The 16,281-nt window shown below is 41.5% G+C and overlaps 1 protein-coding gene and 1 pseudogene across 1 annotated transcript in view; both read left to right on the top strand.

Moving 5' to 3' along the window:
• Positions 1 to 3,204: 3,204 nt before the first annotated feature.
• KIF27 (kinesin family member 27) overlaps positions 3,205 to 16,281 on the top strand; it is a 90,834-nt gene continuing 77,757 nt past the window's right edge. Inside the window, exon 1 of the mRNA XM_023735773.1 lies at positions 3,205 to 3,283. The gene's annotated coding sequence lies outside the window, so the exon portion shown is untranslated. The remainder of the gene's footprint in view (positions 3,284 to 16,281) is intronic.
• LOC101340647 (N-acetyllactosaminide alpha-1,3-galactosyltransferase-like) lies at positions 9,257 to 10,674 on the top strand (annotated as a pseudogene).

The raw sequence follows: 16,281 nt of genomic DNA, 5'->3' as shown, positions 1-16,281 counted from the left end.
TGGAGACATAAAGATAAATAAGGTACGGTTTTCTGCTGATGCTGGAGAATAAAATGTGAGATAAGAAATAGTAGGGGATGACTCTGGAGATGTAGGTAACCAGCTGCCATTGTGTCAGTTCTGACTCATGGCAACCCCATGTGTGTCAGAGTCAAACTGTGCTCCACAGGGTTTTCAGTGGCTGATCTTCTGGAACTAGACCACCGGGCCTTTCTTCTGAGGCACCTATGAGTGGACTTAAACTGCCCAGGGACTCCCAAAAAGGTAGGTAAGAAGTAGATTATGAAAGGCCTCATATGCCATGTCAAGAGGATTGGATTTTATCATGAAGAACTACTGAAGTTCTTACTTTTTAAAATTTGTCCTTTCTGTTTATAAAAATAATGCATTTACAAATTAAGAAAAAAATTTAAATGTAATACCAATAAATCTCAAGGGAACTTTCTTATGGAAATTGTCAAGCTGATTCAAAGGTTCTTCCAGGAGAGAAATGCCAAGATTAGCCAAGAAAATTTATAAATAGAACAATGAAGAAGAGGTTGCACTATCAGATAGCAAACTATACCAAAAAGCTATAGTAATTAAAGCAGTAAGGTACTGCTACAGGAATAAATTGATTGATGTAACTGAATAGAGGCCTTCCAAACAGATCCATGAATTGATAAAAATGTATCCTATTTCATTGATACTAACACTTTTTTTCTTCTTCTCATTTCACTTCAAGTTATATGAACTGAAATATATTTTCTTATTTGAGCTGGGGTTTCTATCACTTGTAGCATAAAGCATCCTAATGATAAATCTTCCAACAGTCTTTTTTTTCCCCCTTTTGCTTAAGTAAACCAAGACCCTAACTGAAGATTCAACTATAAAAATAACATGTAGCCCCACCACCTGCAAGGCACAGTTCCTTAAAGTAGATCCAGCTCTGACTCAATTTCTTCCACTCGCCCCAAGCTCAGCTTGTCCCAGAAAACCCTCAAGACAACCCTCATGGGGCTCAACCTCATGTATCTTCCAAGGGGTCCACCTGGACCTTGGGAAAAATCACACATCCTTGCCCTGCCAAATAGTGAGAGCTCAGGCTGCACCACTCCCATACCCCCTCTCTGCCCTGCATTTACTAGCTTCTCTCCAGTCCAGAGAGGCACCAAGGCAGATCAGCCTGCCTCTTCCTCTGGCTGGTGTCCAACCAGAGACCCACTGCCTCTCCTTGCAGCTCTTCCAGGCTCTACAGGTCACTTCTGGAGCTTTCTTTGACTTGACATTAGGAGGGAAACCTCGTATTTGTGAATTCACTACTCCACAAGGCCCAAGACCCCTTGAATCTCTCCCTTACTACCCCAACCCCTTGTATAAAGACTTTAAAACGAGATGGGGTTAGAGGTGGGATGAAATTAGCTTTATTCTGCTGTTAACTTTGGGGGTTGGTGTCTAGCCCCAATGACTGGCACTCCCTTTACAACGTGGGGAACTTAAGTGTTCCCTTCTCTTCAACTATGGAGTCAAGACATCAATTTTGAGGCATCAAGAAATATCCCATTCCAATCCTGTTAGGCATTTGCTGACCTCTTCCCCAAACATGTGGCCTCTGGAGACCTGCTGTTAAGCCTTCCTTTGTATCTCAAACTCACAGTTATTTATTGAGGCTTTGCCAGTGGGCCAGCTGACCTACCAGTTTACAGTCACAATGTGCTTTTCCTTTTATTACAAGTTCTAATAATGCAACATAATTAATAGATTCACATCTTTGAATTTTTTAAATTTCAAACAATTCAAATTAATAAGTAAGCAGCTTTCCCCCCTTTCACTCCTAACTTTCATGAGAGGAGTGTTGGAAGATGCTTAGATTGTGCTACTAAAAATGGAAGGCATTGACACATTTAAAACAAAATTGGAAAAGTTACACAGAACTACAATGTGATCCAGCAACTCCACTCCCAGATTTCAATACCCCTAAAAATTGAAAACAGGTATACAAATACTTGTATATAAATGGAATGTTGTTATTATTCTGTACTATTGTAATGAATAGCAGCACTGTTCGCAATAGCCAAAAGGCAGAAAAACCAAATGCCCATCAAATGATTAATGAATAAACAAAATGTAGTATATCTAGACAATGGACTATTATTCATCTGTAAAGAGAAATGAAGTTCTCATACATACTGTGACATGGATGAACTTCAGAAATATTATGGTCAGTGGAAGACGCCAGACACAAAAGGTCACGTTGTATGATTCCTGTCTTAGTCATCTAGTGCTGCTACAACAGAAATACCAAAAGTGGATGGCTTTAACAAAGAGGAATTTATTTCTTCACAGTAAAGTAGGCTAAAAGTCCATTCAGGGCATCAGCTCCAGGGGAAGGCTTTTTCCCTCTGTCGGCCTTCTCATCAATGTTCTCCCGGACTAGGAGCTTCTCCGCACAGGGACCCTGGGCCCAAAGGACAGGCTCTGCTCCTGGCACTGCTTTCTTGGTGGTATGAGGTCCCTGTCTCTCTGCTCACTTCTCTCTTTTATATCTCAAGAGATTGCCTCAGGACACAATCCACTCTTGTAGATTGAGTCCTGCTTCACTAACACAACTGCCACTCATCCTCTCTCATTAACATCATAGAGGCAGGATTTACAACATATAGGAAAATCACACAATACCAGGAATCATGGCCCAGCCAAACTGATACACACATTTTTTGCGGGACATACTTCAATCCATGGCAATTCCTTTTATAAGAAATGCTCAGAATAAGTAAATCCATAGAGACAGAAAGCAGATTAGTGGTTGCCAGGGGCGACATAATGGGGAGTGGCTGCTAAAAGGTATGGGTTTTCCTTCTGGAACATGAAAATATTTTGGAAGTAGATAGAGGTGATAGTCACGCAACACTGCGAATGTACTAAATGCTATTGAGTTGTACACTTCAAAATGGTGACTTTTATGTGAAATTTACCCCAATAAACTAAATTGGCAACCAAAATATTGAAAGGCAACGTGGAATCCTTCATACATTCATATTATAAAGGGGCGGATACTTACTTGGCGTCAGTACCCTGAGATGCGTACAATGGAGTTGGCCGGCTACAACTAGTGTTTGTAAAGACGCTTAGAGGAGGGCAGCTGGCTGGGGCGCGGCCGGGACGCGACGCCAGGAGAGGGCGCGTCGGAGCGGCGGGCCGTTGCCCGGAGAACCGGCGACAACAAAAGGCGCGGCGGCGGGGCGGCCGGAGCAAAGCTGACGAATCCTGCGCTCGCCGCCGGACACCCAGGCTTCCCGAGCCGGTCAGTGCACAGCGGGACGAGCTGGGCGGTGCGGGATGTGGCTGCCTCTCGCCCGCCGCCACCCCTGCGTCCGCCTCTGGCCTGCCGTTGGGAAGAGGGGGCGCCGGCCGGGGGCTCGGGGACAGCCGCAGGGTGGGCTGGGGGTGCGGTTGGAGCGCTGGCGGGGCCGAGGAAGGCGGCCGAGGGGGCCTGGAGTCGGGGTTGGGAGCCTTACGGGGCGGCCGGAGACAGAGCGCCCCTTCCGGAGGGAAGTTGGTCCCCTTTAGGTAGAAGAACCCGGGAGCCGGGGACGGGCTAGGGCCAAGCCTCACTGAGTCGGATCACGTGTATCTCTCGTGTTTATATTTCTAACTGCGGGATTTGAAGAGAGATGGAAAGGCCCACCATCTCTGGTAGTTTCGTTTTGTCTCAGACCTCCTCTTTCCACGTAGATGTTGAAACTTTGATGTATTCTCGGCGCTGGAGGAGTATTAAAGTCCTCTCCCTCAGAGGCAAGTGATAATGGAAGAGAAAGGGTGCCCAAGTTCATTCATTTTTTTTCTTTGAAAACTTTTAAAATAACATTTATCGCCCTCTTCATTTTTTTTTTTTTTTTTTTAAATCATCTAGTGTTGTTTTTCCCTCCTTTCTGCTCCCCATCTTCTTTATCAACTTCTTTACGTATTTGGGCCCTCTTTCAGATCCTTATGCAATTCACTAGCCATCGGCTGAGAAGTTTCTTATGGAAATATTAATTATTAAAAAGCACACTTTTTAGACAATCACTGCTTCTGAAAAACAAACTGCACAGGATAGGAACAGATTTTGGAGACGCTCATTCCTGATCAATCGCATGGCATCATGATGAAAATACTTCTCTTTGCTCAGATTTCGAAATCTGAGTTGAGTGTGCCTAAATATTCGCAACAAATCAGATTACAGGTTTTTTTTTTTTACATTTATCGATGGCATAATACATATGCTTCTGATGACTTATTGATCAGAATCTGAAGAAGTACTATAGAAAATTAAATTTTGAAAAATTTAGATTCTTACTGATTTTTTACAAGGTCTATGTTTTTAAGCCTCTATTATTATTTTTTTAATGGTTAGAATAGGTGAGTTTCAGTTGCCTTGATGGCCGTATTCTTTCTATATATTTCTATTATAAAAACCAAGAAAGTGTAAATATCTCAATTATACTCAGTACCTTTTATTAGCAATTTCATTTACTGTTGGCTTAATGTAGACCATAACTTTTGTTTTAATGTGATGGCATAAAAAAAAAAGAAATGAGTCTATATGATTAAAAACTTCCAACATAGGGTTTCCGAGCCACTTGGAAGAATCAACTCATACAGCATCCCTGTAATTTCTTTGGAAGTTTCCAGTACCAATAGATTATACAGTCCTTTAGGATCCAAGGAAGGATTTACCATAAATATGAATATGTGTTTTCTCAGCCTAGAATTTTTTTAGAATGATTAAAACTGCCAAGGTTAGGTGTGTCTCTTTGTTTTGGCCATTAAAGATAGTTTGTTGACTCTGTTTTGAGATTTTGTAGCCCAAGGGAGCTGATAATTTTTTACTCTCAGTGGGTTTTTAGTAGAGTGATGTAAATGTTTTTTGTTATTCTGGTCCATTTCAGTCTATCCACTCAAAACTATAAATGCAAACTACTGCTGCAGAGATTTTTTTAAATGCTGTTGTTGTTAGCTGCTGTTGAGTTGGCCTCGACAATATGGCAACCCCACGCACAACTGAGCACAGCGCTGTCAGGACCTGTGCCATCCCCATGATCTGTTGCAGATTGGACAGTGTTCCATTGTGAGCCATAGGGTTTTCATTGGCTGATTTGTGGAAGCAGATTGCCAGGCCTTTTTTCCTAATCCATCTTAGTCTGGAAGCTCTGTTATTAAAGGCTAGTGGATGTTAAATACGTCATTAATATTTTCGTAGTAAGTAGGTAGTACTTAAAATGTTATTTTAACGTAGTAATCTGCTAAGTTGCTTAATAATGATAGTGTTCAGTACTCACCTTCTCTAAAGACTCCAGCCCTACCCCAAACTAATTGCTTTTCATCCTCTGCACTTAAACATTATCATATTGTTATGTTCTCTAGCTTTCATATGGTGTAAGCTTTATCTTACGAAGACTGAACGTTTGTATTGAAAGTTTCTGTGTGAATATGTTTTTGTTTTTCTTGGGTATACACCTAGGAGTGAAATTGCTGGGTCAAATGATAAAAGGAACTGCCAGACTGTTTTTCAAAGTGGCTACACCATTTTACATCCCTACCAGCAATGCACAAGTGTTCCAATTCCTCCCCATCTTCACCAATACTTGTTATTATCTGTCTTTTTTATTATAGCCGTCCTAACCAACCAAACAGTTTTGGTGGAGTTGCGTTCAACCCATGGTGACCCCATGGGTGTCAGAGTAGAACGGTGCTCCATGGGGTTTTCAATAGCTAATTTTTTGGAAGTAGATTGCCAGGTCTTTCTTTCAAGGTTCGTCTGGGTAGACTCAAATCACCAGGGTTTTGGTTAGCAGTGAGCTCGTGAACCATTTACACCACCAGGTACTCCATAGCTGTCCTACCCATTGCTGTTGAGTTGATTCCAACTTATATTGACCCTATAGGACAGAGTAGAATGCCCCATAGGGTTTCCAAGGAGCGGCTGGTAGATTCGAATTGCTGACCTTTTTGTTTACAGCCTTAGCTCGTAACCACTGTGCCACCAGGGCTCCCTAGTGGGTGCAAAATGAGGCATTAGTAGTTCAGTGGTAGAATTCTCACCTCTCATGTGGGAGACCCAGGTTTTAATTCCCGGCCAATGAACCTCATACACAGTCACGACCAGTCTATCAGTGGAGGCTTGCATGTTGTTATGATGCTGAACACATTTCAGCAGAGCTTCCAGACTAAGATGGACTAGGAAGAAAGGCCTGGCGATCTACTTCTGGAAATCAGCCCATGAAAACCCTATGGATCACAATGGAACATTGTCTGATCTGCAGGCTGTCGTGGGGATGGTGCAGGACTGGGCACTGTTTCATTCTGTTGTGCATGGGATTGCCATGAGTTGGGGCTGACTCGAGGGAGTTGCATTTCCCTGATAGCTGATGATGTTGAACATTTTGTTATTATCTGTCTTTTTAATTCTAGCCCTCCTAGTGGATATAAAGTGGTATCTGATTATTTTGATTTGCATTTTCCTGATGGCTAATAATGTTAAATATCTTTTCATGGGCTTACTGGCCATTTCATGGGCATATTGGGCTTATTGGCTTATTGGCATAAACATTGATATCCGAGGCATTAGTGAGCTGAAATGGACTGGTATTGGCCATTTTGAATCAGACAGTCATATGGTCTACTATGCTAGGAATGACAGCTTGAAGAGGAATGGCATTACAGTCATCGTCAAAAAGAACATTTCAAGATCTATTCTGAAGTACAGTGCTGTCAGTGATAGGATGATATCCATACACCTGCAAGGCAGACCTGTTAATATGACTGTTATTCAAATTTATGCACCAACAACGAAGGCCAAAGATGAAGAAACTGAAGATTTTTACCAACTTCTGCGATCTGTAATTGATCGAATGTGCAATCAGGATGCATTGATAATTACTGGTGATTGGAATGCAAAAGTTGGAAACAAAGGAGGAACAGTAGTTGGAAAATACGGCCTTGGTGATAGAAACGATGCTGGAGATAGCATGACAGAATTTTGCAAGACCAACAACTTCTTCATTGCAAATACCTTTTTTCACCAACATTAACGGTGACTATACACATGGACCTCGCAGGATGGAATACACATGAATCAAATCCACTACATCTGTGGAAAGAGATGATGGAAAAGCTCACTATTATCAGTGAGAACAAGGCCAGGGTCTGACTGTGGAACAGATCATCAGTTGCTAATATGCAAGTTCAAGTTGAAACTGAGGACACTTAGAACAAATTTACAAGGGCCAAAGTATGACCTTGAGTATATCCTACCTGAATTTAGAGACCATCTCAAGAATAGATTTGATGCATTGAACACTAATGACTGAAGGCCAGATAAGTTGTGGAATGGCATCAAGGACATCATACGTGAAGAAAACAAGAGGTCATTAAAAAGACAGGAAAGAAAGAAAACACCAAAATGGGATGTCAGAAGAAACTCTGAAACTTGCTCTTGAATGTTGAGTAGCTAAGCAAAAGGAAGAAATGATGAAGTAAAAGAGCTGAACAGAAGATTTCAGAGGGCAGCTCGAGAAGACAAAGTATTATAATGACATGTGCAAAGAGCTGGAGATAGAAAACCAAAAGGGAAGAACACGTTTGGCATTTCTCAAGCTGAAAGAACTGAAGAAAAAATTCAAACCTCGAGTTGCAAAATTGAAGGATTCTACGGGGAAAATATTAAATAATGCAGGAACCATCAAAAGAAGATGGAAGTAATACACAGAGTCACTATACCAAAAAGAATTGGTCGACGTTCAACAATTGCAGGAGGTAGCATATGATCAGGAATCAATGGTACCAAAGAAGTCCAAGCTGCACTGAAGGCATTGGCAAAAAACAAGGCTCTAGGAATTGACGGAATACCAATTGAGATGTTTCAGCAAACGGATGCAGCACTGAAAGTGCTCACTCGTCTATGCCAAGAAATTTGGAATTCAGCTACCTGGCCAGTAAACTGGAAGAGATCCATATTTATGCCTATTCCCAAGAAAGTGATCCAACCAAATGCAGAAATTATCAAACAATATCATTAATATCACACACAAGTAAAATTTTGCTGAAGATCTTTCAAAAGTGGCTGCAGCAGAATATCAACAGGGAACTGCCAAAAATTCAAGCAGGATTCAGAAGAGTACGTGGAAACAGGGATATCATTGCTGACGTCAGGTGGATCCTGGCTAAAAGAGAATACCAGAAAGATGTTTACCTGTGTTTTATTGACTATGCAAAGGCATTTGACTGGATCATAACAAATTATGGATAACATTGCAAAGAATGAGAATTCCAGAACACTTAATTATGCTCATGAGGAACCTGTACATAGATTAAAAGGCAGTTGTTCAAACAGAACAAGGGGATACTGCATGTTTTAAAGTCAGGAAAGGTGTGCATCAGGGTTGTAGCCTTGCACCATACTTATTCAGTCTGTATGCTGAGCAAATAACCTGAGAAGCTGGACTGTATGAAGAAGAACGAGGCTTCATAATTGGAGGAAGACTCATTAACAACCTGCGATATACAGATGATACAACCTTGCTTGCTGAAAGTGAAGAAGACTTGAAGTACTTACTAATGAAGATCAAAGACCACAGCCTTCAGTATGGATTACACCTCAACATAAAGAAAACAAAAATCCTCACAACTGGACTGGTAAGCAACATCATGATAAATGGAGAAAAGTAGTCAAGGATTTCATTTTACTTGGATCCACAGTCAGCACCCATGGAAGCAGCAGTCAAAAAATCAAACGACACGTTGCATGGGCAAATTTGCTGCAGAAGTCTTCTTTAAAGTGTTAAAAAGCAAAGATGTCATCTTGAAGACTAAGGTGCAACTGACCCAAGCCATGGTGTTTTCAGTCGTCTTGTATGCATGCAAAAGCTGGACGATGACTAAGGAAGACAACAAGAATTGATGCCTTTGGGATGAGACACTGAACAGAGCTCTGGGCTGAAAGTGAGGGAGTTTGGTCCCAGCTTTTGCGGATCAGGACAAGATACCCTGCTCAGACAAAGTCACCTGAAGAAATCGATAAGGAGAACATGTATGTGTCGGGCTCAGAAAGGAAAACGAACCCAGCCGTGGGGGATACAACTGTGTATACTGAGAAGCACTCAGACAATCTGTTTAAATGAAAAGTCCTGGCAGCTGTCATTGCTGGTAGCGTTCTTGGCTTTCTCTTTGCAATTTTCCTTACCCTGCTGTTGGTATATCAGGAAGAAGGACGAGGGAAGCCATGACCTCGGGGAATGCAAACTATCCAGTGCTGCTTAACAGAAGGCACCTACTGAGGAATTTTATGCATAAAACTCCCGCTTAGTGTCTCTATTTATGAGATCACTGAACTTTTAAAAATAAAACTTTTGCATAGAATGATGGGAAAAAAAAAGTTGGAGGACAGCGCCGTCCAGGATATATATTCCAGACAACATAGGAGTTGGAACGCAGCACCCTTCCTTCCTCCTAGCCTTGCCTCCTCCTGCTGCACAACGGAGCTCAACAGAACTTTGTTGTTTTGCCTTTTACGCTTGGGGGAAAGACGCAGACGATGAGGAGAAAATAATGAATGTCAAAGGAAAAGTAATTCTGTCAATGCTGGTTGTCTCAACTGTAATTGTGTTTTGGGAATATATCAACAGCCCAGAAGGCTCTTTCTTGTGGCTGTATCACTCAAAAAACTCAGAAGTTGGTGACAGCAGCACTCAGAGGGGCTGGTGGTTTCAGAGCTGGTTTAACAATGGGACCCAACGTTATCAAGAAGAAGAAGACATAGACAAAGAAAAAGAAGGGAAGATAGAAGAGAACTTCAGCTATCAGACTGGTTTAACCCAAGGAAGTGGCCAGAAGTTGTGACAGTGACCAATGGAAGGCTCCAGTAGTGTGGGAAGGCACTTACAACAAAGCCATCTTAGAAAATTATTATGCCAAACAGAAAATTACTGTGGGTTTGACAGATTTTGCTATTGGAAAATATATTGAGCATTACTTAGAGGAGTTCATAATATCTGCTAAGTACTTCATGGTTGGCCACAAAGTCATTTTTTACATCAGGTGGATGATATCTCCAGGATGCCTTTGGTAGAGCTGGGTCCTCTTCATTCATTCAAAGTGTTTGAGATCAAGCCTGAGAAGAAATGGCAGGACATCAGCATGATGCGCATGAAGAGCATTGGGGAACACATTGTGGGCCACATCCAGCACGAAGTCGACTTCCTCTTCTGCATGGATGTGGACCAAGTCTTCCAAGACAACTTTGGGGTAGAGACCCTGGGCCAGTCAGTGGCTCAGCTACAGGCCTGGTGGTACAAGGCAAATCCTGATGAGTTTACCTATGAGAGACGTAAGGCATCAGCAGCATATATTCCATTCGGCCAGGGGGATTTCTATTACCACGCGGCCATTTTTGGAGGAACACCCATTCAGGTTCTAAACATCACCCGGGAGTGCTTCAAGGGAATCCTCCAGGATGAGAAAAATAACACAGAAGCAGAGTGGCATGATGAAAGCCACCTAAACAAGTATTTCCTTCTCAACAAACCCACTAAACCCACTAAAATCTTATCATCAGAATACTATTGGGATTATCATATAGGCTTGCCTTCAGATATTAAAATTGTCAAAATTTCTTGGCAGACAAAAGAGTATAATGTGGTTAGGAATAATGTTTGACTTTTAACTGTGCCAGTAGGTTCTAAATTTGACAGAGTACTATTCTGGCTACTTTCTCAGAAACATAACACTTAACTTTAATTAAATACTAACAAACACCAACACAGCAAAGGTATATTATTTCTTCTTATAACTTTGAACCTTGTAATATGGGAGAAAGAATCTATAGTAATCAGATGTAAATGCCCAATGATTTCTTATCCTGGGTTTAGGGGAAATACTGTAAGCTGAATCAAAAAGAATTTGTCACAAGAAAAAAAAAAAAACAAAAAAAGCCAGAAACACTCTACATGTGCCAGACAATGTACAGGAGGAAAGGGTGCTAAGGAACGTGGTTGGCAACAAAATCCAGCTGGGGCAGGGGATATCCCCTTTAGTTTAATGACCTCCTTTCCTTGACGAGTCTAAAGCAACATAAAATTGCTTTGCAGTAGGAGAACTCTTAATAAGAACTAAGGACGATCTAACTTGACAATCCTCAAAAGATTTCCATAGCAGATTGTGTTAGGCCTTTTGTAGTCTTATGTCCTTCTCTCATTAGGATATTGTTTAGCTTTGGTGCAAAAGATTGGTAGAGATTCCCATTAGATATCATGGTGAAAGTTAACAGTCACATGGAATCTGTATGAGCCAGTGGGTTCTCAGCATGAAGTGAAAACAAAGTTTCAAAGTCAGTGAGCATTCCTTGAAATAGCAAAGAGTGAGTGGAAAGAGAGGGGGCTGATCACTGTGGGCAGTGCCACCTAAGAGGGGCACAGTGCATAGGGTTGGCGCTTAAACACATTGTGGATCCCTGCGATGAATGGGAGGCAGTGTGGATATCTCCAGCCTCCCTGACCCGATGACTACCCACGTAGCAGGGACTTGAATGGAAATTGCTTCTTCTTTTGCCCAAGTCACATGCAGTCTGCCAGACTCGCACTTGTGTCTTCAAATCCTTAGCGAGAAGTGGATAGTGTCAGAGAAGGCAAAGGCCTGCAGTGGATTGAAGAGACCTGCAAGTTATGGTTCCCAGACCTGGGCTTCATCAGAGAACAATCAGTTACCAGCAAGGCCTGCCAACTGCTCTAACCCTTAAGGTCCCTCAGCCCATCATGCCCCACCTTGGGGGCTGACATCAAGTAGTGGGGCTGGAGGAAAAGCCCTCCCATCAAAAAAAAAAAAAAAAAAAAAGACTGCCCTCGAGTCCATTCTGACTTATAGCAACCCTATAGGACAGAGTAGAACTGCCCTCCTAGGGCTTCCAAGGCTGTAGATCTTTATCAAAGCAGACTGCCACATCTTTCTCCTGCAGAACAGCTGGTGGATTCAAACCACTGACCTTTTGGTTTGCAGCTGATTGCATTAAACACTGCGCCACCAGGGCTCCTTCTCATCAAATAACCTGTCCTTTTCCCCTACCCCATTCGCACTAACAAAATGTAACAACCAGGTGAGTTTAAAGTCAAAGTTAATTGATTTTATAACAAAAGCACGAGGGGATGTCCGTGGAAGACCCAGTCCATTCATGCCTGAACAGCATAACATTCAGTTCCCCTCTCTAAGCTGTTAAATCCCAGATATTATTTAAAGTTAAGCAATTCGAGGTAAAGGAAGTTAGGGGGCAATATTTACATATGCACATATATTTTTTATTTTGCTTGGGTTATAGTTTAAGTTATTTGTTTTGATTTTCAAGCAATTTATTTAAAGGATCATTGCACTGGCTTGATGTAGAGACAATGGGCTTCTTTGATAAACTGAAACCTACATTTTTCTCTACTGTTTCACTGCTACCTCCTACTCCTCAATTCTTGCCAAAAAACTCACAACCCAACAAAACAAAACACACAAAAGTCCTGAAGATGGAAAAGCTTTAAAGAAAGAAAAAGGGAACCACACCACAGTTAGGAATCTTGATTCTCTGTAACACAAGTTGCCTTGGGTCCATCCTGGAGTAGGGAGAGTTAATGGTTTAAGTCCTGCACCAAAGAAATTATCTATCCTGTTGAGGGAATTTCTTGATTTTTTTTTTTTTTTCATTTCAATTTGAATCCCAAGTGGACAAATTCAAGACGTCATTAACAGCCATTCTTAAATGTTTTTAAAAATAAATTTTCTGATTTACATGTGAATAAATTATTTTCTCAGTTAAAAAAGAAAATAAGAATTGACGCCTTTGAATTGCGGTGTTGGTGAAGAATATTGAATATACCATGGACTGCCAAAAAAATGAACTAATCTGTCTTGGAAGAACTACAACCAGAATGCTCCTTAGAAGCAAGGATGGTGAGACTACATCTTACATTCTTTGGACATATCAGGAGGGATCAGTCCCTGGAGAAGGACATCTTATAGAGGGTCAGCGAAAAAGAGGAAGACCCTCAAAGAGAAGGATTGACACAGTGGCTGCAACAATGGACTCAAGCATAACAAAGATTGTGAGGATAGCACAGGACCGGGCAGTGTTTCATTCTGTTGTACATAGGGTCACTATGAGTCGGAGCTGATTCGACGGCACCTAACAATAACAACAACATTGGCCATTCGTATATCTTCTTTGGAGAAATGCCTGTTTATATCCTTTGCCCATTTTTTAGATTGGGTTGCCTTTTATTAATGTATTGCAGTAGTTCTCCATATGTTCCAGATACAAGTCCCCTATCAGATATTTGATTTGCAGATATTTTTTCCCACTCAGTGAATTGTCTTTTCACTTTCCTGGTGTCCTTTGAAGCATAACAGTTTTTAATTTTGATGAAGTCCAATTTATTTTTTCTTTTATTGCTTGTGCTTTTGGTATCATGTGTAAGAAACCATCACCTAATCCAGGGTCATGAAGATTTACCCTGTGTTTTCTTTTAAAAGTTTTATACTTTTAGTTCTTATATTTAGGTATATGATCCATATTGGGTTCATTTTTGTATATGGTATGATGTAGGAGTGCAACTTGATTATTTTGCATGTGGATATCCAGTTGTTCCAGTGCCATTTGACTATTTTTCCTCCGCTGGATTTTCCTGTCCTGGCACTCTTGTCGAAATAAATTGCCCAGTTCCGGGCAACATGGCGCTATAGTCAGAAGCACCACACCGTCCCTCTGCAGCAAAGATCAGAAAAACTAAGTCAAACAGAGTCACACGTCAATCCTGAAACCCTAAGCATCAAATGAAGAGATAAAGAACCCAGCCAAGCACTGAATGGAATAAGAGACTGACTGAGAATAGAGAACGAGCAGAGGTCCGCTATCAGCTACTACAGCACGGATCCGCCATCTTGGACTCCTATCAGAGATCGGTGAACGGGGGTATGAGAAAGCAGCTTCATGGAGCTTCCAGCAGGAGACAGAACAACTGGTAACCAGCGATATACACTTTCTCACCCCCCACCCTTCTTCACACCCACTTAGCCTTCTCTGCTTCCTGCAGCCACAGTCTCTTGGCCCGGAAGCACCAACTTCACACCGGTGTCGCTTGGATTCCACTCACCCGCACTGGCCAGCTTCCTGAGTGCCTTTTGTTGGCTGCTGGTGTTGCTTTTTTCCGCTTCTTTAGATTTCTTCCTTGCCTCTCACCACCTCCACCTCCTTTCTCTCAAATACCTGGCTCTATGTGCCATCTTTGCTTCTTCCTGAAAGGCTGCGAAACACCGCTGGACTGTGAAACTGCTTCCTGGCTTGTGCTGCCACACTGGTGGGACCCCCAGGGCTTTTTTGTTTGTTTGTTTGCTCTGATTTGTTCTGTTTTGATTTGTTTGTTTGTTTTCTTTTTCTTTTCTTGGCTTGGGAGCCCCTTCTAGCCGGGCAGTACTGCACAGCTTGGAAGCTACTCCCTTACTCTGCGCAGGTGCGCAGTGACGTGTTTTTTTGTTTGTTTGTTTTGTTTTCTTCTCTCTCTTATTCCCTTTTTGTCTTTCTTTATTTCCAGTTCCTCAGTTTATTCATTTTTTTCTTTTACCCTTTTCCTTTTTTTTCGTTTTTTGTTTTTCGCATTTCTCAGTCTCTCATCTCTCCACTCCAATAGCAAGCTCCCTTAGCACCCTTTTTTGTTTGTTTTTGGCTCCTGTTCCTCTCTCTCCTCTTTCCCATACCATTCTTAGCTCCACACATCACAATCTAACCCCTCCTTCCTGCCTACCTGCACTGTGCGCTAAACATCACACTCCCAAGCAGCACAGGAATGGCCTACTGGAACCTGCCCTGCACTGATTCCCGGTCTGCACTGTCAGCCCTGGTACATGCCACAAACAAGCCATCCCAGCAACTCCCCTTCAGCTGGACCTGCCCTGCTGTACCACACCTCAGTGACTGATCCTGCCCTTTGGAGAAGGAGGTGAAAGGTATCATGCCCACAGATGAGCAAACAACAAAGAACGCACAGCCCGCCTGCTCAGACATAACCAAATAAAACAAAAAAGCAGGATGAAACAAATCTACAATCGATAAATGAGGAAAATAACCATTGAATGCCCCGAAGACAGCAGACAATATTGAAACATTTACAAAAACAAGACAGGATGGTTCCAGTAGGCATCCAAAATAAAACACCAGATGACTTTCCAGTAGAAGAAAAGGCACTATACCTAACTAATAGGGAATTCAAATCTCTAATATTCAGAATTATCCGAGTCAAAGCAAAAAGCAGACAAAAATGAGGAAAAAATAGACAAATTCATGGAAAAGGCAGACAAATTCGTGGAAAATATGGACAAAAAATGGAAGAATTCAAGAAAGTAATACAGGAACAAAATGCTAAAATAAATTCATGACTAGAAATCATACAAAAACAACAATAAGAAATACAAAAGATAAACAACAAGATTTCAGTAATGGACAGTGTCATAGAAGGGCTGAGGAGCAGGTTTGAAACGATGGAAGACAGGATCAGTGAAGTTGAAGACAAACACTTGGTTACAACTCTGTTTGAGGAAAAATCAGAAAAAAGAACAAAGAAAAATGAAGAAACCCTGAGAACTGTGATATACAATCAAAAGCAAAACTCTGCGAGTGATCGAAGTTCCAGAACAGGGGGAGGAAACAGAAAACACAGACAGGATCATTGAAGAATTGCTGACAGAAAACTTCCCCAATATCATGGAAGATGAAAATCTGACCATCCAAGAAGCTCAATGAACCCCATATAGGATAGACCACAAAAGTAAATCACCAAGGCATATCATAAGCACACTCACTAAAAACAAAGACAAAGAATCCTGAGAGTAGCTCGAGAAAAACAAAAAGTCACATACAGAGGAGAAACAATAAGACTAAGCTTGGATTATTCGACAGAAACCATGCTGGCAATAAGGCAATGGGATGACATATATAAAACCTTGAAAGAAAAAATTGCCAGCCAAGAGTAATATATTCTGCAAAACTCTCATTCAGATATGATGGTGAAATTAGGTTATTTCCAGATAAACAGAAATAAAGGGACTATGTAAAAACCAAACCAAACTTACAAGACTTATTAAAGGGAGTCCTTCGATCTGAGAACAAACAACATCAGACCACAGGCTGAATATAGGGCACAGGATTGTACTAGCCAGATACCAACCTAGGAAATGAACTCTTAAGGACTATGCAAAACCAAAAGAATTACAACAGTGAACCAGAGAGGTTAATCTGTA

This window comes from Trichechus manatus, unplaced genomic scaffold (genome assembly GCF_000243295.1).
Source record: "Trichechus manatus latirostris isolate Lorelei unplaced genomic scaffold, TriManLat1.0 scaffold00082, whole genome shotgun sequence".
NCBI lineage: Eukaryota > Metazoa > Chordata > Mammalia > Sirenia > Trichechidae > Trichechus > Trichechus manatus.
This window is presented reverse-complemented; position numbering and strand designations above follow the sequence as displayed.